Raw genomic sequence first — 15,009 nt, 5'->3', positions numbered from 1 at the left:
GTCCTCACCTTGCAGTCTGATCACAGGCGTCCTCACCTTGCAGTTTAATCACAGGCGTCCTCACCTTGCAGTTTGATCACAGGCGTCCTCACCTTGCAGTTTGATCACAGGCGTCCTCACCTTGCAGTTTGATCACAGGCGTCCTCACCTTGCAGTTTAATCACAGGCGTCCTCACCATATAGTCTGCTCACAGGCGTCCTCACCTTGTAGTCTGATCACAGGCGTCCTCACCTTGCAGTCTGATCACAGGCGTCCTCACCTTGCAGTTTGATCACAGGCGTCCTCACCTTGCAGTTTAATCACAGGCGTCCTCACCATATAGTCTGCTCACAGGCGTCCTCACCTTGTAGTCTGATCACAGGCGTCCTCACCTTGCAGTCTGATCACAGGCGTCCTCACCTTGCAGTTTGATCACAGGCGTCCTCACCTTGCAGTTTGATCACAGGCGTCCTCACCTTGCAGTTTGATCACAGGCGTCCTCACCTTGCAGTTTAATCACAGGCGTCCTCACCATATAGTCTGCTCACAGGCGTCCTCACCTTGTAGTCTGATCACAGGCGTTCTCACCTTGCAGTTTAATCACAGGCGTCCTCACCTTGCAGTTTGATCACAGGCGTCCTCACCTTGTAGTCTGATCACAGGCGTCCTCACCTTGCAGTCTGATCACAGGCGTCCTCACCTTGCAGTTTAATCACAGGCGTCCTCACCTTGCAGTTTGATCACAGGCGTCCTCACCTTGCAGTTTGATCACAGGCGTCCTCACCTTGCAGTTTGATCACAGGCGTCCTCACCTTGCAGTTTGATCACAGGCGTCCTCACCTTGTAGTCTGATAACAGGCGTCCTCACCTTGTAGTCTGATAACAGGCGTCCTCACCTTGTAGTCTGATCACAGGCGTCCTCACCTTGCAGTTTAATCACAGGCGTCCTCACCTTGCAGTTTGATCACAGGCGTCCTCACCTTGCAGTTTGATCACAGGCGTCCTCATCTTGCAGTTTGATCACAGGCGTCCTCACCTTGCAGTTTGATCACAGGCGTCCTCACCTTGCAGTTTGATCACAGGCGTCCTCACCTTGCAGTTTAATCACAGGCGTCCTCACCTTGCAGTTTAATCACAGGCATCCTCACCTTGCAGTTTGATCACAGGCGTCCTCACCTTGCAGTTTGATCACAGGCGTCCTCACCTTGCAGTTTGATCACAGGCGTCCTCACCTTGTAGTCTGATAACAGGCGTCCTCACCTTGTAGTCTGATAACAGGCGTCCTCACCTTGTAGTCTGATCACAGGCGTCCTCACCTTGCAGTTTAATCACAGGCGTCCTCACCTTGCAGTTTGATCACAGGCGTCCTCACCTTGCAGTTTGATCACAGGCGTCCTCATCTTGCAGTTTGATCACAGGCGTCCTCACCTTGCAGTTTGATCACAGGCGTCCTCACCTTGCAGTTTGATCACAGGCGTCCTCACCTTGCAGTTTAATCACAGGCGTCCTCACCTTGCAGTTTAATCACAGGCGTCCTCACCTTGCAGTTTGATCACAGGCGTCCTCACCTTGCAGTTTGATCACAGGCGTCCTCACCTTGTAGTCTGATAACAGGCATCCTCACCTTGTAGTCTGATAACAGGCATCCTCACCTTGTAGTCTGATCACAGGTGTCCTCACTTTGTAGTCTGATCACAGGCGTCCTTACCTTATAGACTGCTCACAGGCGTCCTCATCTTGTAGTCTGATCACAGGCGTCCTCACCTTGTAGTCTGATCACAGGTGTCCTCAATTTGTAGTCTGACCACAGGCGTCCTTACCTTATAGACTGCTCACAGGCGTCCTCACCTTATAGTCTGCTCACAGGCGTCCTCACCTTATAGTCTGCTCATAGGCGTACTCACCTTATCGTCTGCTCACAGGCATCCTCACCATATAGTATGCTCACAGGCGTCCTCACCTTATAGTCTCCTCACAGGAGTCCTGACCTTATAGTCTGCTCACAGTGGTCTTCACCATATATGGACAAAACAGAATTCATTATCTTTCCCCAATCTTACTCAACTCCCTCAACGGACCTATCCATTAAAGTAAATGGCTGTTCACTCTCCCCAGTCCCAGAAGCTCCCTTGACTCTGATCTCTCCTTCAGACTACATATACAATCCCTTTCCACTTCCTTCCAACTCAAAAATATTTCCAGATTTGTACATTCCTCAATCAAGAATCTGCCAAAACCCAAGTCCATGCACTCATCATCTCCTGCTTTGACTACTGCACCCTCCTGTGGCCTCCCCTCTAACAGTCTTGTACCACTCCAATCTATCCTAAACTCTGCTGCTCAACTAATCCACTTATCCCACTTGCTATTCCCCAGCCTATCCTCTCTGTCAATCCCTTCATTGACTCCCCATTACCTAGAGACTCCAGTTCAAAACCCTAACAATGGCATACAAAGCCATCCACAACCTGTCTCCTCCATACATCTGTAACCTTGTCTCCCAGTACTTACCTGAACGCAACCGCTGATCCTCACAAGATCTCCTTCTCTACTTACCTCTTATCTCCTCTTCCCACAATCGCATACAAGATTTCTACCACGCATCCCCCCTACTCTGGAACTCTCTATCCCAACATATCAGACTCTTGCCTACCATGGAAACCTTCAAAAGGAATCTGAAGAACTACCTCTTCCGACAAGCCTACAACCTACAGTAACTACCGATCCAACAAACCGCTGCACGACCAGCTCTACCCTCGCCTACTGTATCCTCTCCCATCCCTTGTAGATTGTGAGCCCTCGCAGGCAGTGTCCTCTCTCCTCCTGTACCAGTCGGTCACTTGTATCGTTTAAGATTACTGTACTCGGTTTTATTATGTACAACCCTTTTCACATGTAAAGCACCATGGGATAAATGGCAATATAATATAGTGTGCTCACAGGGGTCCTCACCTTATAGACTGCTCACAGGACTCCTCACCTTATAGTCTGTTCACAGGGGTCCTCACTTTATAGTCTGATTACAGGGGTCCTCACCTTATAGTTTGATCACAGGGGTCCTTACCTTATAGTTTGATCACAGGTTTCCTCACTTTATATTCTGCTCACAGTGGTCCTCACCATATAGTCTGATCACAGGGGTCCTCACCACCGTGTAGGCTCAAAGGGGTCCTCACCACCGTGTAGGCTCACAGGGGTCCTCACCACCGTTTAAGCTCACAGCAGTCTACATCGCACTGACTTCACAGGGTTCCTTTTTGTAGGGATCAACACCACTGTGTCAGCATCCACTGTTTCTAGAATTGCCTTAGGACACTAGACATGAAGTGATGCAGAAAACTTGGTTAGGCGCTCAGGATCATGGATCATTCAGACTTTTAGGCTCGTACAAGATAGTAGAGGCTACCAAGCAGGGAATTGTGGAGTGCACAATATACGGTATCCATAATCTATAATAACTCTGTGAAAATTAGCAGTAATGACGTGACGTGTGTAATAAGGGGGATCCTTAGTGCCCCTCAGCCACACTGTTGCTGTCTGCAAATCACATAACCCCCTGTACCTGTATCAGCATAGTGAATGGGCAGCATGGTGGCTCAGTGGTTAGCTCTGTAACCTTGCAGCGCTGGGGTCATGGGTTCAAATCCCAACAAGGACAACATCTGCAAGGAGTTTGTATGTTCTCCCCGGGTTTGTGAGGGTTTCCTCTGGGTTCCCTTGTTTCCTCCCACACTACAAAGACATGCTGATAGGGAATTTAAATTGTGAACCCCATTGGAGACAGTGATATAATGTTTGTAAAGCGCTGCGGAATAAGATAGCGCTATATAAGCAAAGCATAATAATCCTGTAGACAAGGTATAAGGAGGCAGAATATGAGCTCCTGTACTATGAATAATAGATGAAAATTTGCTGCATTTCCTCCCGCTCTGTCAGGCGTGATACATGTGTTATTTGCAAAGCCTTTACAGCAGGAAGAGAATGACATCTACATGAGAGTGTCTCTGCGGGGTCCTGGAACTGAGGGTATTATGTGATCGTCACATCGTCACAACGATGGAAAGAACCTCAGCACATTGATAATAGAGAAGGACAAAACACAAAACCGCAACCTCTGCTATATATAACTGCCCCGCTGTGTATAACCATCCCCTACTGTATATAACCAGCTCAACCCTTTTATGTGACTGCCTCGACCGTATATAACTATTCCCCGCTGCATAAAAATATGTCCACTAGGGTAAATGACTGCTCCCACTGTAATGTAATCCCTGCTGTCATAGCTCCCAGCTTTCCTGGACTGTCCCAATTTTCCCAATTTGAGAGGCCCACTGTCCCAGCAGGTCAGGGCATTGTCTCGACTTACTCTGTCCCGTGCAATGTCTTCATCGCTCTGTAGCTCCTCTGGGGTGAGGCCAACGTCTCACAATTAAACAATTCTCTTCTTTTCTTGTGATCTGGTCTCCCTGGAAATGAAACCCACAATTGTATCCTTGCAGGCAGCTTGGGAGGATTTTCTATACTTGAAACTGCACTGCAGTCTCTGACCGTATAGGCAGATTATACTGGTACATAGATATACATCTGTACATAGCAGTGTATTTCTATGTCCCTGTATTCTGGAGGGAAAACAAAAGTAATATTAAAAATAAAACTACTAAAAGATATTGAAAAACAATTACATTATTATCATTTTATTGCACTTTTTTTAAATAATAAAATTAACAAATCAGCCCTACAATCTTAACGACCTACAAAACACAGCAATCAGATTATTTATGATGATCGGTAAATGGCGTTAAAAAAATGTGTTTTTTCCTACTGCTTTTCTCCTCTAAGGGTATGTGCACACCACTCCTTTATCGAGGGTGTCTTGATAATTGCCAATAATTTCCATCTGTTGTCTATTCCATTTGCACAACAGCATGTGAAATTGATTGTCAACCAGTGTTGCTTCCTAAGTGGACAGTTTGATTTCACAGAAGTTTGATTTACTTGGAGTTATATTCTGTTGTTTAAGTGTTCCCTTTATTTTTTTGAGCAGTGTGTGTATATATATATATATGACCATGAAAATTGTAGATTCACCCTGAAGGCATCAAAACTATGAATTAACACATATGGAATTATATAATTAACAAAAAAGTGTGAAACAACTGAAAATATGTCTTATATTCTAGGTTCTTCAAAGTAGCCACCTTTTGCTTTGATTGCTGCTTTGTACACTCTTGGCATTCTCTTGATAAGCTTCAAGAGGTAGTCACCGGAAATGGTCTTCCAACAGTCTTGAGGGAGTTCCCAGAGATGCTTAGCACTTGTTGGCCCTTTTGCCTTCACTCTGCGGTCCAGCTCACCCCAAACCATCTCGATTTGGTTCAGGTCTGGTGACTGTGGAGGCCAGGTCATCTGGCGTAGCACCCCATCACTCTCCTTCTTGTGAAATAGCCCTTACACAGCCTGGAGGTGTGTTTGAGGTAATTGTCCTGTTGAAAAATAAATGATGGTCCAACTAAACGCAAACCGGATGGAATAGCATGCCGCTGCAAGATGCTGTGGTAGCCATGCTGGTTCAGTATGCCTTCAATTTTGAATAAATCCCCAACAGTGTCACCAGCAAAGCACCCCCACACCATCACACCTCCTCCTCCATGCTTCACGGTGGGAACCTGGCATGTAGAGTCCATCCGTTCACCTTTTCTACGTTGCACAAAGACACGGTCGTTGGAACCAAAGATCTCAAATTTGGACTCATCAGACCAAAGCACAGATTTCCACTGGTCTAATGTCCATTCCTTGTGTTCTTTAGCCCAAACAAGACTCTTCTGCTTGTTGCCTGTCCTTAGCAGTGGTTTCCTAGCAGCTATTTTACCATGTAGGCCTGCTGCACAAACTCTCCTCTTAACAGTTGTATTAGAGATGTGTCTGCTGCTAGAACTCTGTGTTGCATTGACCTGGTCTCTAATCTGAGCTGCTGTTAACCTGCGATTTCTGAGGCTGGTGACTCGGATGAACTTATCCTCTGCAGCAGAGGTGACTCTTGGTCTTCCTTTCCTGGGGCGGTCCTCATGTGAGCCAGTTTCTTTGTAGCACTTTATGGTTTTTGCCACTGCACTTGGGGACACTTTCAAAGTTTTCCCAATTTTTCGAACTGACTGACCTTCATTTTTTAAAGTAATGATGGCCACTCGTTTTTCTTTACTTAGCTACTTTTTTCTTGCCATAATACAAATTCTAACAGTCTATACAGTAGGACTATCACCTGTGTATCCACCAGACTTCTGCACAACACAACTGATGGTCCCAACCCCATTTATAAGGCAAGAAATCCCACTTATAAAACCTGACAGGGCACACCTGTGAAGTGAAAACCATTTCCGGTGACTACCTCTTGAAGCTCATCAAGAGAATGCCAAGAGTGTGAAAAGCAGTAATCAAAGCAAAAGGTGGCTACTTTGAAGAACCTAGAATATAAGACATATTTTCAGTTGTTTCACATTTTTTTTGTTAATTATATAATTCCACATGTGTTAAAGGGGTTGTCCGGGCTTTTCACATAATTTCAGTGCATATCTGGGCTGCAGAATGCTGACAATAAGTGATTTACCTTCTGTGGCCAGTTTGCAGGGTTTGCTAGATATCAGCTCTTGCTTGTAATAAAAACGTCCAGGGGGTGTGTGTTCTGGCATTGAAATAAGAACTGGTCGTTTCCTCCTACTCTACTAAAAACATGCCCTCTATAGCAACAACCCCACCCTCCATAGCAACAGGCCCTCCCCGACCACATGAACAAGCCTATCCCTCCTCACACAGTAACAAATCCTCCCCCTCTAGCAGCCTCAGTGCAGAGAGCAGCTGCTCCTCCCCCAGACACACACTGAACAGTGATCTATGGAAAGTGAAACTAGTGAGGAGGAAACGACCAGTTCTCATTTCAATGCCAGAACACCCCCCCACCACCACCCTGGACGTTTTTTGTACAAGCAAGAGATGATATCTAGCAAATGCTGCAAACTGGCCATAGAAGGTAAATTACTTATTGTCAGCATTCTGCAGCCCAGATATGCACTGAGATTATATGAAAAGCCCGGACAACCCCTTTAATTCATAGTTTTGATGCCTTCAGAGTGAATCTACAATTTTCATAGTCATGAAAATAAACAAAACTCTTCAAATGAGGTGTGTCCAAACTTTTGGTCTGTACTGTGTGTGTGTGTGTGTGTGTGTGTGTATATATATATATATATATATATATAGATAGATAGATAGATAGATAGATAGATACAGTATCAGCAGCAGCTGCGGCGCTTACCACGTGGACGACGACTGGACAAGACGGAAGTGCGTCCCGCTAAGGTGGCAAAACCATGGCAACATGACAACCGGAGAATTGGCGCATGCGTGTAAGCAAAGTCAAAATAAGATTCCATGTCCACAAGAAATGACTTAATGTGCATGCGCAATGAATGACGCCACATGAAATGAAATGAATTATGACAGGCTAACATGCGCAAACCAAATAAAAATAAACCTTAATAGATCAGCAAAGAGCCAGCGCATGCGCAGAATAGCAGCCACAAATACGCAGGCGCCGTTCGAGGCCTAGCATACAGTGGCACTCAAGTTGCCAGATTCAAAAAGATCTCAAAGACTATATATGTCATAGTCATTTCAAAAGATCCACCCAAAGACTCAATAGGGGATCACGACTACAGGGTACTTTCCCATGTGGGAGTTGTAACATCTGCCACCTGACTACTGGGGGTGAAGAAATCTCACTTCCCACTCTCTCTTCCTGGGTACATTCTATGACCTTCTTTAATTGTAAGTCCAAAAATTTGGTCTAGGCATTGATATGCAAAGGTCCCAAAATTTATATCGGACAAACCACACAAGAACTTAGAAAGAAGATACAGGTGGCTGAATTGAAGGAATGGCTTCATCACCTATTTACAGTGACTAAAAAGTTACAAGCTGAAGATTTAATTCCTGGCATTTTTATAAAGTAGTGGAAGAACTTGCTATTTTGCCTGTCCCAAAGAGGAGGTTTAATCGCAGATGGCATTGCTGCTTCAATGAAACAGAGAGAGAGACACTGCTATTAGAAAATAAAATTCTTCTGGCAGCTGTTTGTGGACCCGAGTCATCGTATATTGCAGGATGATCAACTGCTTACTAAAGGAAAAGAAGCTCTGACTGAGGTAGCAGTTAGGATGAGTGGGCTACAGGACGGCCAAGAGCAAGAGGACTTGGGTCCTGACAGTGCTACTGCTGCCGTTTCTTCATCCTCATCATATGAGGAGTTTGATTTAGAAAAGTGTTTGGACGACATGGAGCAGGCAAAGCGTTGCCACAGGGAAAAAGATTCCACTCCCATAGAAAACAGATTGACCATATTTCAGCAACAATTTTCACTTGCTCTCAAAGAAGTAGAAGAGTTCAATAGTTCATCAAAACTGACTGTGCACGAGGCAATTCCTTTACACCCTGAAATTGTTAGGGATATTGCCCATGTGGTTACGGCTTTGCCTCCAACCTAAGTTAGTGTAGAGAGGTTGTTCTCTAGCTTTAAAATAATTAGGTCAGATTTGAGGTCATCTATGAAGGAGGATCTTATGGAGGCGATACTATTTCTCCGAACAAATTCATAGACTGCACAAATGTTATTCAGTACGTTTTTGTTGAAAACTGTTTTTTTTCCCCACTTACTGGATAGTGTATAATAAATTGTAAGTATGCAAAAGTTTTTTTGTTATAAAGTTGTATTCCAATAAATATATTTTATGTTCTATCTAAATTGCTTGATTATTGTATCATAATAATGATTAAAAGACTCTTGTTGCCATTTTACTACAATAAATGTATCACTTTTTTATTATTATTGTTATTATTATTCTTATACATTTTTATAGCACCATTTATTCCATGGTTCTTTACATGTGAAAAGGGGCAAATATAGAAAAGTACAATAAACATGAGCAAAACAAGTACAGAAGGAGAGAGGACCCTACCTGCAAGGGCTCACAGTCTACAGGGGATTAGTGAGGATACACTAGGTGAGGGTAGAGTTGGTCGTGCAGCGGTTCAGAAGACTGAGGATTGCTGCAGGTTGTAGGCTTATCGGAATAGGTGGGGTCTTCAGGTTCCTTTTGAAGGTTTCCGTGGTAGGCGAGAGCCTGATGTGTTGGGGTAGAGAGTTCTAGAGTATAGAGGAAGCACAGTGATCTACGGAAAGTGAAAGTAGTGAGGAGGAGGGAAAATCGTCCTGTATTCTGGGACAGGCTGCTCCCATCAGTATTTGTGTCATTAGAGACACAGTGCTCATACATACACTGCACCAAATCTGCTGCTGTGTGAAGACATCAGTGACACAGAGCTGTCTCATTCACACAGCAGAGGCTTTGTCACACAACAGATTACATCAGTGACTGCCATCCCCTGTGCAGATTAGAAGCTGCAGACCCCCATCACTGGCCATTACACAGTCTGTTCTCACTGCTGCCAGCAGCCTGGGACAGTGAGGGAAGGAATTACTGATAATGAGTTATGTCATGTGGACGGGGAGGGCCTGTAGCTATGGAGGGTGGGGTTGTTGCTATAGAGGGCATGTTTGGAGTAGAGTAGGAGGTTATGACTAGTTCTCATTTCAATGCCATAACACACACCCCCTTGGACGTTCTGTTCAGAATATCTAGAAAACCGTGCAAACTAGTGACAGAAAGTAAATTACTTATTGTCATAATTCTGCAGCCAAGATATGTGCTGAGATTATGTGAAAAGCCCGGACAACCCTTTTAAACATGAGCCATGTATGAGCGAGTCGGAGTCGTGGAAATTGAGGATTCGGAGGTTTGGCTTACCGACTCCACAGCCCTGACTATAGCACCATTTATTCCAAGGCGCTTTACATGTGAGGAGGGGTATACATAATAAAAACGAGCACAATAATCTTAAACAATACAACTCACGGCTGGTACAGGAGAAGAGAGGTCCCTGCCTGCGAGGGCTCACAATCTACAAGGGATGGGTGAGGATACAGTAGGTGAGGATAATGTCATACTAGACCATGTGATTATCTCTAAAGCCTGACTGATTGGCGGCCCTGGAGGATCGGAGGTTATTTGGCAATTCAACAGGGTATAACTTTCCTTACTGCTCGCATAATCCTCCATCTCATCTCTACTTCTCCTGCAAGTGGAGACATCCAGATGTGCTGTGTGATGAGAATGAACTAAGTACCTCTACCCTCCATGCTGCAGACATGCATTACCTGCTGTAAAGTAGACTGCCTCTCCAGGCTGCACAGACTGGCTGTATCTTGTTCAGTAGTCTGCCTCTCCATACTGCACACAGGCCACTCAGGCCACAGGAATGCTCACATTATAAGACTTATCAATTCATGATAGTGAATATGTTTCTGTCTCTCAGTTTACAGCATACAAAGTTGCGGACGTGCCCGTTCTTCCCTGCATCGTGTCACCCTCCGGCTTAATGAGAGGGTGCAGCACACATGCAGCTGTGGCGACACCTCTCCTCGTTACAGATAATTTGAGGTGACATTATATTATGGGGCTGAAGGTCCAGGGCAGAGTCCAGGCCCGGATTGGCAATATAACCAACCGGGCATTTTCCCGCTGGGCCGCTGTCACGTGGGCCGCGGGCGGCAGCGCCCAATCATCTGGCCGCTTGCCAGCTGCTGCGGCCACTGTTTCTCCTGCCGCCGGCCCTCTGCGGGCACGGCGGTGATAGTTTCCAAGTTCCTCCCGCACTGCAGGGAGATAAGCCGCCACGCCCCCTCCCCCATCCTCGCCCTAGCATGAGACCCCCTCCCCCCCAGCCACTCACAGCGTCGCACTCGCTTGCCTGCTGGCTCTGTTCGCAGGACCTGTGATGAGGTCACAGGAGGGGAGGAGTCAGGGGGTCACATGATCAGGAGCCTTTGTCCAGACCCCCGAACATGTCACCCCTGACTCAGCCCCTCCTGTGACCTCATCACAGGTCCTGTGCGCTCAGCCTTGCCTCTACCGTCTGCAAGACTCTGCTTTGCTGTTGTCATGGTGCTGGTTGAGGTAAGTATGTGTGGGGTCAGGATTTACAGTGTGGATGTAGCAGAGCTGTGTGTGTATGAGGTGTACGGAGCGGAGCCGTGTGTGTACGAGGTGTACGGAGCGGAGCCGAGGGTGTACGAGGTGTACGGAGCGGAGCCGCGTGTGTGCGAGGTGTACGGAGCGGAGCCGCGTGTGTGCGAGGTGTACGGAGCGGAGCCGCGTGTGTGCGAGGTGTACGGAGCGGAGCCGCGCGTGTACGAGGTGTACGGAGCGGAGCCGCGCGTGTACGAGGTGTACGGAGCGGAGCCGCGCGTGTACGAGGTGTACGGAGCGGAGCCGCGCGTGTACGAGGTGTACGGAGCGGAGCCGCGCGTGTACGAGGTGTACGGAGCGGAGCCGCGCGTGTACGAAGTGTACGGAGCGGAGCCGCGCGTGTACGAAGTGTACGGAGCGGAGCCGCGCGTGTGCGAAGTGTACGGAGCGGAGCCGCGCGTGTGCGAAGTGTACGGAGAGGAGCCGCGCGTGTGCGAGGTGTACGGAGAGGAGCCGCGCGTGTGCGAGGTGTACGGAGAGGAGCCGCGCGTGTGCGAGGTGTACGGAGAGGAGCCGCGTGTGTGCGAGGTGGACAGAGTGGAGCCGTGTGTGTACGGAGTGGAGCCATATGTGTACGGGATGTACGGAGCGGAGCCAAGTGTGTACAAAGCATACAAAGCGTGCTTTTCCCACGGACACAGGAGTACACGGCGGAGCCCCGAGGAGCATTTTAAAACACACACATGACATTCCACCGGAAGTGATGTGCTGGAAGCTGACCGGAAATGAGATAATTTCTTGAGGAGATTGTGACGGAACTAGGAATGCTTCAGATCCATCACCGTGTCCTCCTCCGACAGCGCAGACAGCAGGATCGCCTTGGAATCGGGGATGCCGGCCATGTGAGCGCGCCGCAATCTTTGTCCGTCTTTCCCTTCTTCAAAAGTTGGGAGGTATGATAGGGGCGGCTATGACCAGGGGGTCTGGTTGCCCAATAGAGAGCAGTTCTGCCAGGAATTCTGTAATCATGCATACAAAAGGGGACAGAGATTTGGGAGGAGTACTGTACCTAAAAGCAATAAATAGGACTGAGCTGAAATACTGGGCACAGCTATGACTACATGTTATATAGTCGTGTTAATCTCTCACTTCTTGTAAACTACAAGTGTACAAAGATATTATATAGTCACCATGTGACTAGTGGGCCTGTGTAACTTCAAATGCCAGGGCTGAATTTTAGTCCCAGTCCGGCCCTGGCAGAGTCACTGGGCTGGGGAGCTTGGTTTCTAAGTGGCCGCTAATAAGGTCTTGTTAATTTCACGCTCGATCTTTGTGACATTAATAATCAGTGTGCTACTATAAGGGCTGCACGCGTCCTGCAATGCTTATTACGTGCAATCCATTAAAGGGATTTCTGCAAATTGTCTCATTTGTCCTGAGGAATTTTAATAACCATCATTACTGGGAACAGGGGGACATGATTCCTAGATTCCAGTACAGTACTGGTCAGCGCCAGGCAGCCACCACTGCTCTCAGTCTGGGAAATACTCTGCATGCGGAGAAGAAATCTCAAGACCTTTCCTGTTATGTAGTCGCACAGAGTGTCACAATATGGAGCCATTCAAATATTGCTCAGATCACTGACCTTTGTTCTTTGATTCCAATTTTTAGTCTCATACATTATTTAACTATTTGATGGCAAATAATGTTTTATTTTTGCACTTTTGTTCTTTTTCACCCTTTCTTCCAAGAGCCATAACTTTTTTTATTTCTCAATAATAGAGAGCACGGCACTCATGAATAGTTTCGTTGGTGCTCAAGTTAGGTATCCAACCCGTTAGATAAATATAAAATTATTTGGCACTCAACAGTGAAAAAACATGATTTTCTTTTTATTATGCATTCAGACAAAATAGACTCATAAAAGGACCTTCATCAGAACATTCTTTAGCGAGAACTAGATGAGGTAAGGCACAAAAATGAATAGAGGAACAGCGTGTTTTGTTATATGCTCAATTTGCAATGGGCTGGCGCTGTGTGCCCACGTCAGGAATCCACGGTGCCGCCGTTCATGCTCCATAAACTTATAATGGATGAAATCTTAGGGTAGATTGGATTTTCTCCGCAGACGTTCAGCACACCTGGAGTACCGCTGTAGGAAACGTGTTTGCAGCGTGTGCCAGGGTTGTTGCCGTCTGTGCCTAGCTGTTCTATGTATAGGAGGTGCAGTTTCATCCAGGGTACTTTGCAGTGTTTCATTGTAATGCTTCAGTGCAGAATCAGGACATGAGAGGGATTACATAGGGGCCAAAGATGATTGCAAGTTCTTCATAAGTTTCTGGGTGTTAATGGCCTGTATGTTTTTAAAAGTGTGGAAAGTGGGGGTGACCTGGGCGGGATGGCAGTTCTTGATAGAGAATGATAGACAGTTGTGGTCAGAGAGCGGGATAGGGGAGTTTGTGAAATCATCCACTGAGCAAAGCCGAGAGAAGACCAAGTCGAGGGAGTTTCCGTCTTCATGCGTGGGGGAGTTAGTATGCTGCGAGAGACCGAAAGAGGAGGTTAGAGATAAAAGGTGAGAGGGGAAGAGCAATGGGGATGTTGAAGTCTCCCATGATGAGGGTGGGGATGTCACAGGAGAGATATTGTGGAAGCCAGGTGGCAAAGTGATCCAGGAACTGATGGGAGGGGCCCAGAGGACAATACACCACCACCACTCACATGGAGAAGGGGGTGTAGAGTCTGACGGCATGGACCTTGAAAGAAGGGAAGACAAGTGAGGGTACTTGATGGATAACCTGAAAGGTACATTTGGGTGATAGGAGCAGACCAACGCCTCCACCTGCTCTGTTGCCCGATCTTGGGGTATGTGAGAAGTGTAGTCCACCATATGAAAGAGCAGCAGTGGTGTCTGACTGCTGGATCCAGGTTTCAGTAAGAGGCAGAAGGTTAAGAGAATCAGAAAGGAAGAAGTCATGGATGAAGGAGAGTTTATTACAAACTGAGCGAGAATTCCAAAGGGCACAATTAAAAGAGATATAAGGCATGCAGGAAATATTAATAATATTAGAGGGGTTTCTGAGTGTAGCAGTTGAGGGGTTCGACTTACTATGACATGGTAGGCCGGGGTTGAGATATAAAATTTGAACTGCATTACTGCTATGCAGAATATACTAATAAAAATGAAGGTACTTAGTGCAAAAATTGACCAATTCATGAGAATCCATCAACCACGGCAAGGCGAACATATTTTGATGGTACCATAAACCTAGTATATTAATAAAACATGTCTTTCCCGGGTTTGATAAATATTAGGTTTAGGGTCCTATCAAAGACAGATCGCTAAGTATCTTCATTATTATATTCTATATTGCAGTAATATAGCTCAAATTTCACGTATTTAATGTTTCCAGACAACTTAGTGCTTACAGTGTACTGCTGTATTCTTTTGTGTGTGACTTCTCTCCATGACTGAGGCTCCTCTCTGTGACTCCTCTTCTTGACTGTGGCTCTGCTCCAAGACTATGGCTCTTCTCCATTACTGTGGCTTCTCTCTGTGACTGTGGCTCCTCTCCTCTATGGCTTCTCTCTGTGACTCCTCTCCATGGGTCTCATGACTTCTCTCTATAATAAAGAAAACTTGGCACTCAACTTCTAGAATGTTTTTTGGATTTTTTAATGCAGCCAGAAAATAATATACGTTTTGGCCTCACTGGCCTTCATCAGTAACAGACTGCAGTAGAGTAGTTAATCGCATTCAGTGTGATAATAAAAGTGACACCATAGTCATTTTAAATGTGCCTGGTCATGCACTAGGCGCTGGGCATGGAGCCTGAATCAAATAGTACCTGGGTGGGTGGGGGTGCCGGAGTGCAGACATCAGTGACACAGTATCCACATTATCCTGGCTCCATGCCCAGCGCCTAGTGCATGACAAGGCACATTCCGCAA

At 46.4% G+C, this 15,009-nt stretch overlaps 1 protein-coding gene and 1 long non-coding RNA gene across 3 annotated transcripts in view; one reads left to right on the top strand and one right to left on the bottom strand.

Moving 5' to 3' along the window:
• Positions 1 to 15,009, top strand: part of DAB2IP (DAB2 interacting protein) — a 300,678-nt gene that overhangs the window by 74,382 nt on the left and 211,287 nt on the right. The gene's annotated exons all lie outside the window — the stretch shown is intronic.
• Positions 14,032 to 15,009, bottom strand: part of LOC141069337 (uncharacterized) — an 87,223-nt gene continuing 86,245 nt past the window's right edge. Inside the window, exon 2 of the long non-coding RNA XR_012226539.1 lies at positions 14,032 to 14,682. This is a non-coding gene — a long non-coding RNA (uncharacterized lncRNA). The remainder of the gene's footprint in view (positions 14,683 to 15,009) is intronic.

This window comes from Dendrobates tinctorius, unplaced genomic scaffold (assembly GCF_039654945.1).
Source record: "Dendrobates tinctorius isolate UK_male_01 unplaced genomic scaffold, ASM3965494v1 ptg000013l, whole genome shotgun sequence".
NCBI classification, from domain to species: Eukaryota; Metazoa; Chordata; class Amphibia; order Anura; family Dendrobatidae; genus Dendrobates; species Dendrobates tinctorius.
The sequence above is the reverse complement of the archived record's forward strand: the minus strand, read 5'-3'. Positions and strand labels throughout refer to the sequence as shown.